Source organism: Mus caroli, chromosome 14 (genome assembly GCF_900094665.2).
Source record: "Mus caroli chromosome 14, CAROLI_EIJ_v1.1, whole genome shotgun sequence".
Lineage (NCBI taxonomy): Eukaryota > Metazoa > Chordata > Mammalia > Rodentia > Muridae > Mus > Mus caroli.
In genome coordinates, this window is record NC_034583.1 from 69,313,942 (window position 1) to 69,323,381 (window position 9,440).

At 45.5% G+C, this 9,440-nt stretch overlaps 1 pseudogene; it reads left to right on the forward strand.

Moving 5' to 3' along the window:
• The first annotated feature begins 416 nt into the window (after nt 1-416).
• LOC115029227 lies at nt 417-1,207 on the forward strand (annotated as a pseudogene).
• Nucleotides 1,208-9,440: the final 8,233 nt, after the last annotated feature.

Below are 9,440 nucleotides of genomic sequence, written 5' to 3' on the forward strand. Positions count from 1 at the left end.
GAAAGTCTCTGTCTTGGGTCTCTATTTTAATGTCTTCTAAACTATCACCAACAGAACACAGAGGAGGAGCACTGAGATCATAGTTCACACGCCACCCACCTTCAGAATCTGCCCTCAAGTGGGAGGGGAGACGGAGGAAAAGGACCTAGCAAGGAGGCTATTGCTTTGCTGCAGCCCATTTCTTTAGAAACATTTACAGGGGTCTTAGAAAATAGACCCTTGTAATAGACCCTTCTGCTGCTTAATATCCTTTGTGTCAGATCCCCTCTGCCTTCAACTTATACTCAGTATCCTCCTGGCCGTTCTCGTCGTCCTTGTCATCCTCCTCCTCCTCCTCCTCGTCCTCCTCCCCCCCCTCTTCCTTCTCCTCCTTCTTCCTCCTTCTTCCTCCTTCTTCCTATTTAGAAAAATCCCAAATGTCCGATACTGGTGCAGCAGGAGGCCCCGGCCGACCCAGGGCATCAGGATTAGGACATCATAATGGCGCCGCATTTTTAGGTGCTGGTCTTAGGGGCCGCTTGCTGCGGTCCTGGTCGAGGCCACGGGGCTCGTGGAGGTAAAACTGAGGGCAAAGAGTGGATCTCCGTCATCAAGCTGGGCCGCCTGGTCCTTGAAGGAGATCTATCTTTCTCCCTGTTCATTAAGGAATCCGAGATAATTAACTTTTCCCTGGGTGCATCCCTAAAGGATGAGGTTCTGAAGATCCTGCCAGTGCAGAAGCTGACAAGCACAGCAGATTCAAGGCTTTTGTCGATATTGGGGACTACAATGGTCATGTTGGTCTTGGCCTTAAGTGCTCCAAGGAGGTAGCCACTGCCATCTGAGGGGCCATCTTCTTGGCCAAGCTCTCCATTGTCCCTGTGCGGAGAGGCTACTTGGGGAACAAGATTGGCAAGCCCCACACTGTTCTATGCAAGGTGCAGGCCTCTGTAGCTCTGTGCTGGTGTGTCTCATCCCTGCCCCCAGAGGCACTGCTCCTGTGCTGAAGAAGCTACTGATGATGACCGGGATAGATGACTGCTACACATCAGAGGGCAACTTTGCTAAAACCACCTTTGATGGCATCTCCAAGACCTACAGCTACCTGACCCCGGACCTCTGGAAAGAGACTGTGTTCACCAAGTCTCCTTATCAGGAATTCACTGATCATCTTGTGAAAACCCACAACAGAGCCTGTTCAGAGGACCCAGCTGTGACTACCACATAAGGCAGAGGTTTTGTACAAGAAAAATAAAGTGAACTAAGTCTGTAAAAAAAAAAAAAAGTAGCATTTCTGGATGTCAGGGATAAGATGCCGGAAAGATCTCTGAGAGCAATGTAAAGCCATCGTCCCAGAGAAGAGGAACACATTCATGTTTTTTGAAAGATTGTCCTGTTAGTGATTTAAAACATAACAAGGGAAGAGGACAGTTTGACCAGGAAGAACTAAACTAGGGTGTGGGAGCAGCTATGCCCTCCCCCCAGCCCTGAGCAGGCTAATCAGACCTTAATTGCTTGCCACAGAAGGTCTTCCTCCGACCTGGGTGGAGTCTTCGACCCCTGCCCGCTGAGCTGCTGAGCTTGGTTTGCAACAGAACCCAGCCAAAGCAAAGGATGGCTCTTTGGGTTTCCCCTATCTAAACACAGAGCTGAAAATTAAACTATGAGCCTTGATCAGAGAAACTTTGTCTTGACTTCACTCTTCTCTGCCCGCCTCTTTTTTTCATTCCCAGCCTCTCTTTCTAGTGTACTCAGTTCTCCATGGCTGCTGGACAGCTACAAGCAGCCATCTTAGCCAGCCCTGGCTGTGGCTTGTGCTGTGAAATGGAAATCAAAGGAGGCAGATGTAAAATCTGATCAGCTACAGGGTTGGCAACAGCTGCAAATGAGTTGCATCTGGAGGAGAGAGGAGAGAGCAAAGAGGACAGAGGACAATACAAAGAAGGACTCGGAGCCCTCTGGTTTATACAACCAATGGGACCTTCAGGGAATTGTAAAGAAGCCAGGATGGAACAGTGAGAAAGGGGTGGGCTGCACGGGTTTGCTTTTACCTAAATACCTAGCACCCCGGGAACATTTAATTAGAGGTGGCATGGAGCTCAAAGGTGTGGGTTTGGGGATCATCAGAGTGGAGACTGTCACCAAGTTGTGCAGGTAGTGGTGCATCAAAAGGAAGGAGGGGGATGCAGCTTTAAGAAACACCCAAGTTAATGACTGAGGAGATAAAAATCAAAACTCAGCAAAAAGAGAAAAAGGGAGGGAGAGAGAGAGAGAGAAGAAGAAGAAGAAGAAGAAGAAGAAGAAGAAGAAGAAGGAGGGGGAGGAGGAGGAAGCAGCACTCATCAGCAAAGCTAAGTAGTGATAAAAGCTGTAACAGGAACAAAGGCTAAAATCTCCACATTGCATACGACGCAGCATCTATACACCTAATACACACTGTGCAGAGTACATTATATACTCATTAAACGCTGATGGATCCATCTAACAGCAGATGCTGAGTTGTGGGAGATGGTGTGTTCAACAAGGATCAACGGCCAGAGGTACTGGAGGATGCTCACCAGGAGAGTGTCAGAACGGAGCCAGACTGTCTCTGTGAAAGGTGCAGAGGTTTCCTTCCTTGAGTCATTGGTACACATGGTTCCAGAGAGATGAGGGGAGATGGTAAGGTAGGGGAAAGCCACCACTAACCGTGGGGACTGCGATAAAATCTCCACATAGAAACACACTGAGCCAGGCACAGTGTACATACATGTAATATACATGTCACCACAGCTAGGAGGATGAGCAGAACGGCCATCAGGAATGCAAAGTGATCCTGGGCTACACAGCAGGGCCACTCAGGTCTACATGACACTGTTTCTCAAAGACATCAACAAAACAGTTGAAATCCAAGTCCCATTTTCAAGAATATAAAATACAATGAATTCACAATATAAGCACTATATTAAGTGATACACAAACTTCAATAATTCAGACCCACTCATAGGATAGCAAAGAGTACCACTGTACCCCCCCATCTGATTATTAAATAATATCCTTGGAGGCTAACTTCTGAAGGTATCTCTGTGATGTCACATACCACACACTAACTGGGGACACCTGAAAAAAAAAACTCCAATTATATTCAAGAAATCTGTTTCCTGTAAGTGAAACAAAAGTTATTTGTTTTGTAAACTGTGGAGGGGGGAAAGACCCATAAGCTTCTACGAGGCCCTTTCAGAACTACAAATTCCAAGTGAATCCAAATAAATTAATTTGGAAAGCCCCTTGAATTCTTTGGACTGGAATTAAACTTGAGGGTCATCTTTCAAAGTCTTGCCTTGCCAACTACCAATATTTTATGGTGACATTTTCCTAAACAGTTTGCGCAAGGAAAAGAACAGTGTAATCAAAGACACTAAGTAAGTAATAAGCAGACAGATGTGTTTAAGATAGCATTTAAAAAAAAAAAGTACCAGCATATTTTTAAGGAAACAAATACAGTAGATGCTTCATGTGTTCAACACTATTAAGCAATGGCCTTGTCTATACAAGGACATTTTCCAGATAGCAGCTGATTTAACATGACAACACTTCAAAAATGACATTGATGAAGATGATTGTAAGACGTAATTCGCACTTCCTCTCTGGCTCTCTGGGGCTAGTCTACTGTCTTTGCTATGTCCTTCTTTCAATGATGCAAGATCTTTGGCTCTAATTATCTGTTGAGATGGCCATGGGAAATGGACATTATTCATTCACGGAGTTGACCACAGCACCCCAGATCTAGCTGGGGGCAGGGGTGTCTAGCTATCGACTGAATTACTGAGTTTTCTTACCTGTCCCTTTCTTTCTCTTCCCTTTTTCTTCCTAAGACTTCCTTTTATCTATGAGGAATTATTTATGTATATGTGTGTATATCCCAGAATGTTTGCTGTGGGTTGAGGGTGGGAATGGAGGAAGAGGGCTTTGGATGCCCTGAGCTGGACTTTCAGATGGTTGTGAGACACCTAAGTGCTCGGAAATGAACGTGGGTCCTTTGGTCACCTTTAACAGCTGAACCATCATTTCTCTGGCCCAGCTTCCCATTTCTTAAAATCACCCACAATCTTCCTCTATTGGTCTGTCACCCCTTTCCATAATTCAGGGTCTTTCCAATTTTCAGCTTTGAATCCAGCATCCGTTCACTCCATAAAACCTGAAATATAGAAAATTCGTAAATGGTCACCTCACACACAGCTGTCCTCTTTGCCATTTTTTCACTCACGGAGTAGCTTTAGAACATGCAGAGAACAGCAGCCACAGAAGTAGTAGTTAAAACGTGTGTTCTGCTTCCTGTGCTTAATGTAACAATTGTTTTTCTTCCAAATAAGCATTTTAAGTATAGCACGCCATTTCCATCAAGGTTGGCAACTATCATGTTCATTCTGTTGATAAAGAAACACAGTAGTTACATCATATGTCTAGGAGTACTCTGAGAAGCAACAGAGCCAAGACCTCAACATGAAGATTGGCCCAAGTCTGCATTCTTAAGTACTTAAACAAAAATAAAGGCATAAAGCTATTTGCAAAGTCTAACTAGACTTCATGGGTGAAGGAAGCTAATCAATTAGGAAAGGGAAAGATCCACACAGATAATAGGATGCTAGGGCATATGTATATATATATATATATATATATATATATATATATATATATATTCCATATCTTCTGCCCCAAACTGTAAGCATCGTATAGTAGTGAGTAATGACTATATAGGTGAGGACTGGTGCTGGATATGTTGGTGTTTGTAGCGTACTCTTTTCAGGATAAAACATTCTTTTATGTGTATATTGTGTGTGACTAGCTGCCATATATATTCAAATGTACACAGAGGCCAGAGGAGGGCATGAGAGCCTCTGCAGCTGGAGTGCCAGGTCATTTTAAGCTGCCACACATGGGTTCTGGGATCTGAACTAAGGTCCCCTGGAAGGCCAGCAAGTGCTCTTAACCCCTGAGACCTTTCCCCCTGCCTTCAATGTACACTTGCTTGGTTAACAGGGAAATACATAGGAAAACTGCTTCTCTACTACGAAACACTTCTCCTGCATCAACCCCACATCCACTCCATTGCTATTTCCAATGCCATGGGTCCACTTGAGATCTCCGAGGACAAACACTGCCGCATCTCAGTCCTGACCCTGTTACATCCAATGTGCTCTCCCGTAGCATGTCCCTGTGTCTTAACCATGGACATCTTTCAAAGCCTGACCAAATTCTACCTCCCAGAACTTTCCAATTCATCTAAATCAAGGCTCATCTCTCCCTCTCCTCCAGAGCTATCTTTCATAATCTCTCACTGAAAACCCCAAAATGCAAAAGAGATGTAGATTATGAGTGTATCTCTAATATCTGGCTGTTTGTTTATTATCTGTCTGAGAGCTACTCTACTTGCTATAGCAACAAAATGGAGGTGTCCTAGTTGTCCATCAACAAATGAATGGATAATTAAAACTCAGTATCTATAAAAAACAGAATATAACTCAGACCTAAAAAAATTGAAATCACAGAAATTACAGGAAAAGCAATGAACTTAGACTATAGACTATTAAGTGGGGTCATACAGTCTCAGGAGATAAAAACCATACGTTCTCCTTCATATGCGGATCACAGCCTGTGGTGGTTTGACTGAGAAATGACCTCCATAGACTCATATGTTTAAATATTCCCTAGTTGACAGAACTGTCTGGGGTAAGGATTAGGAGGTGTGGCCTTGTTGAAGGAGGTGTGTCACTGAGGTGGGCTTTGGGGTTTTAAAAGCCCATGTCAGGCCCAGTCTCACTCTCTGCCTCGCAGTTGTGGATCAAATATAAATTCAGATCTATTGCTTCAGTACCGTGCCTGCCTGCTGCCATGATCCACACTATGACCATCATGGACACCTCCTCTGAAACTGTAAGTAAGCTCTCAATCGAAAGCTCTCTTTATAATTTGCCTTGGTCATGGTGTCTCTTCACAGCAATAGAAAAAGTAACAAAGGCATAGCTGGTTATGTGTGTGTGTGTGTGTGTGTGTATGCACAAATGTAAGTGTAGGTACAGTAGAACATATAGCATATAGTAAGAAGAATACAAAAAGGTAAATGTGAGCTGATGAGGAGAAATAGGATGTGCAGACATAGAATACCCAAGTCACAGAAGAGGACACAGCTGTTTTTTCAGATTTAACTCTGCCATTGATTAATTATGTATTGGTGTGTGACAGAGTGTGTGCGTAATGTGAATGTGTGTATTTGTGTATGGATGTGTGTATGTATGGATGTGTGGGAGAGGGTATGTGTGTGTATGAATGTATGATAGTGTGTGTGTTTGTGAATGTGTGTGTGTGTGTGTGTGTGTGTATGTGTGTGTCTGTGTTGGATATGTGCACCAAATATAATTAGACTGAAAATGTAGACTCTAGAATTAACACTCTAGGGCTTCAGAATGGCTGTTCTAATAGTGTAAAAGTTCATTGAGCTTATTTGATGACTATGTTAATCTTGCTATATGTTGTTTTTTTTTTATTTGAAATTTCTTTATAATAAAGTGATTTTTACTTGAGGAGGAGGGGGAGAAGGAAGAGGAGGAAGCATCATCTCCTTTGCAATGTGGGTCTCAGAAGAGGAAGAGTGAAGTTTTATTATTTAGATCACCACCCTTGCCCTGTGTGGCACTCACTGTATCTCAATGGCCGTCTAATAACCTGTTAGAAGGAATGGGACAGTGCACATGAAGTCACCATGGAGCAAGCCTGGGATGGACAGAGATGGTGCCTATGAGCAGGTTGGCTGGGTGTAGGCCATTGGTGTGAGCAGGCTGGCTGGGTGGGCTTGGCTTGTTGGTGTGAGCAGCCTGGCTGGCTGGGTGAGAGCAGGCTGGCTGGGTGGGCTTGGCTTGTTGGTGTGAGCAGCCTGGCTGGCTGGGTGAGAGCAGGCTGGCTGGGTGGACTTGGGTTGTTGGTGTGAGCAGCCTGGCTGGCTGGGTGAGAGCGGGCTGGCTGGGTGGACTTGGGTTGTTGGTGTGAGCANGCTGGCTGGGTGGACTTGGGTTGTTGGTGTGAGCAGCCTGGCTGGCTGGGTGAGAGCGGGCTGGCTGGGTGGACTTGGGTTGTTGGTGTGAGCAGGCTGGGCTTGGGTTGTCAGTATGAGAAGTCTGGTTGAGCTTGCAGAGTTGGTGATCTTTGCTAACATCAAGGTATGAGACAGAAGCACACAATCCTCACAGAAAAAGCTGGCTGCTGTCAACTGGATATGTTTTTTTATGAAAATAAGAGATGATGAGAGCATATATTTTCTGCCATGGTGAGGGCTGAGTCATGCTATGTGCCTCCAAAACTAGATAGACTAGTCCTGAGCTCCAGGAAATCTCGTAATAACAAAAGGTAAGCTTGTCTACAGCTTCACCTTTCACATACATGGTGTGTGTGTATAGGTTGGTGTGGCACTTTGTATATGCTTGGCCCAGGGAATGGCACTACTAGTAGTAGGTGTGGCCTTGTTGGAGTCACTGTGTCACTGTGAGTGTGGGCTTTAAGACGCTCATCCTAGCTGCCTGGAAGCCAGTATTCTGCTAGCAGCCTTCAGATGTAGATATAGAACTCTCAGCTCCTCCTGCACCATGCCTGCCTGGATGCTGCCATGCTCCTGCCTTGATGATAATGGACTGAACCTCTGAACCTGTAAGCTAGCTTCAATTAAATGTCCTTATAAGAGTTGCCTTGGTCATGGTGTCTGTTCATAGCATTAAAACCCTAACTAAGACATTAGGGAAGATAACTACATAATCAGCATCTAAAATTTGTTACTAGCAAGAGTGGGGGTTGTGTTTTGTAATGTTTTGTGGGGTTTGGGGTGGGGAGCAAGTATGGAGATTGGTTTGGGGGCCATGGCTTTGAAGCACATTAAGGAGCTGGACTCATAAGAGTGTGTCTGTCCTTAGGTAAGAATTGTTCTTGCTGGATGAGTAGAATCTGGAAGGAGAGAGAGAGAAGGGGGAAGTGGGAAAAGGCCAGAAGAGAGGGACTCTGGGAAGCCTGGCAAGTTTCTCACACCCAAATGAATCCCTTAAGGGGCCTGGAAGGAGTCCCCACCCCATCCTGTGGCCCCTGAGTGTTTCCAACTAACCTTCAAAGAACAGAGACCCTTCTGGGAATGGTCTAGCCAGACACTCAGGTACTTCCAGCCACTGCAAGGAGGGCACTAGAGCCTGGTCATGGGTGAATGTGTGAGCCAGACTTTCCTGGAGAATAAAACCTGCAGGCCATGAAGGAGCATCCCACATGACCTCTGTGAATTTGAGTAGAAGAAATGGGTGAGGGGTTATGGTCCAATCAGGATGAGCCTCCCAGAGGCAGGGAGTAAAGGTAACTACAAGGTCAGCTGGCTGGCCAGGAGCCTAGAGCCCCTTGGGAAAGGGACAGGAAAGTACCTCCTCAGTGGGGGAGCAGGGGGCAGGCCTGCTGAGGAGCTAGCAAGGGAAAATGTAAGCTGAGTAGTGAGGCCACAAAAGACACCCAGGAGAGGCAGGAGAGGGTACAGCTCCAGGGCGAGCACTCATCCTGGAAGTTGGGCTGCTGGCTCCGCCTAGCGCTTTGTTCAAATTCAGAGGAGCAAAGATCTCTTTCCAGTCTCCATCCATTTTACCACCGCTCCCTTCAAGTTCGGTTGCTTTGTTTGATTCACCCAGCAAGGCTTCCAGCCCAATTATTGTTCCACACCTTGGGAAGCTTTAGGGATATGGAGGGAGAAACCACTTGTGTGGAAACCACAGAGCTCTCCTGAAGATCCCACACAGACAGATAAGCACACACGAACAGCCGGAATTGCTCTGGCAGGGTCCAGGGAGTTTTCAACACAGATTATTGTCAGATGCAGTTCTTTTCCCTTCAGGAACAAAATGACAAATCCTTCCCAGGTGGCAGCAAGAAAATTAAAAGTACAACCCATCTGTACTCCTTGCTTCAGATGAAAAAAAAAAAAAAAAAAAAAGACAGGCCAAAAAAAAAAATCACATTTCTTATGAATCTCTGCCATACATTCAAACCCATTGGCAGCTGTGGAAAAGCCCAATGAGTCACTTCAGCATCCTAGCCCCTGACAAAAATAATAATTCCCACCGCCATGCTAAGAGGACCCATGCTTCCAGAACACCACAGAGTGTGCCAAGAACCATACGTAGAGCTCGGCTGCTGTTGGCATGTAGAAAGCTCTTATACTTCCTCTGGAGGAGTAAGAGAGGGTGTGTGAGGCAGGAGGAATGGCAGTAGTGGAGAAGAAAAAGACTAATCAAGCCAACGACCTGACCCGGGAGTCTCCATTGCCATCGGCAGCAGCTGGGCCTGTGCCACAAGAAGTTGTCCAGTGCTTTAAGAATGTCTGAAAAGCAAAGTGTGGTGCGCTTGGTCGGAACACTGCCAGATGCCTTCTGAAAGCCGAACAGCTGTTGGGCTATGGCAGAAGAGCC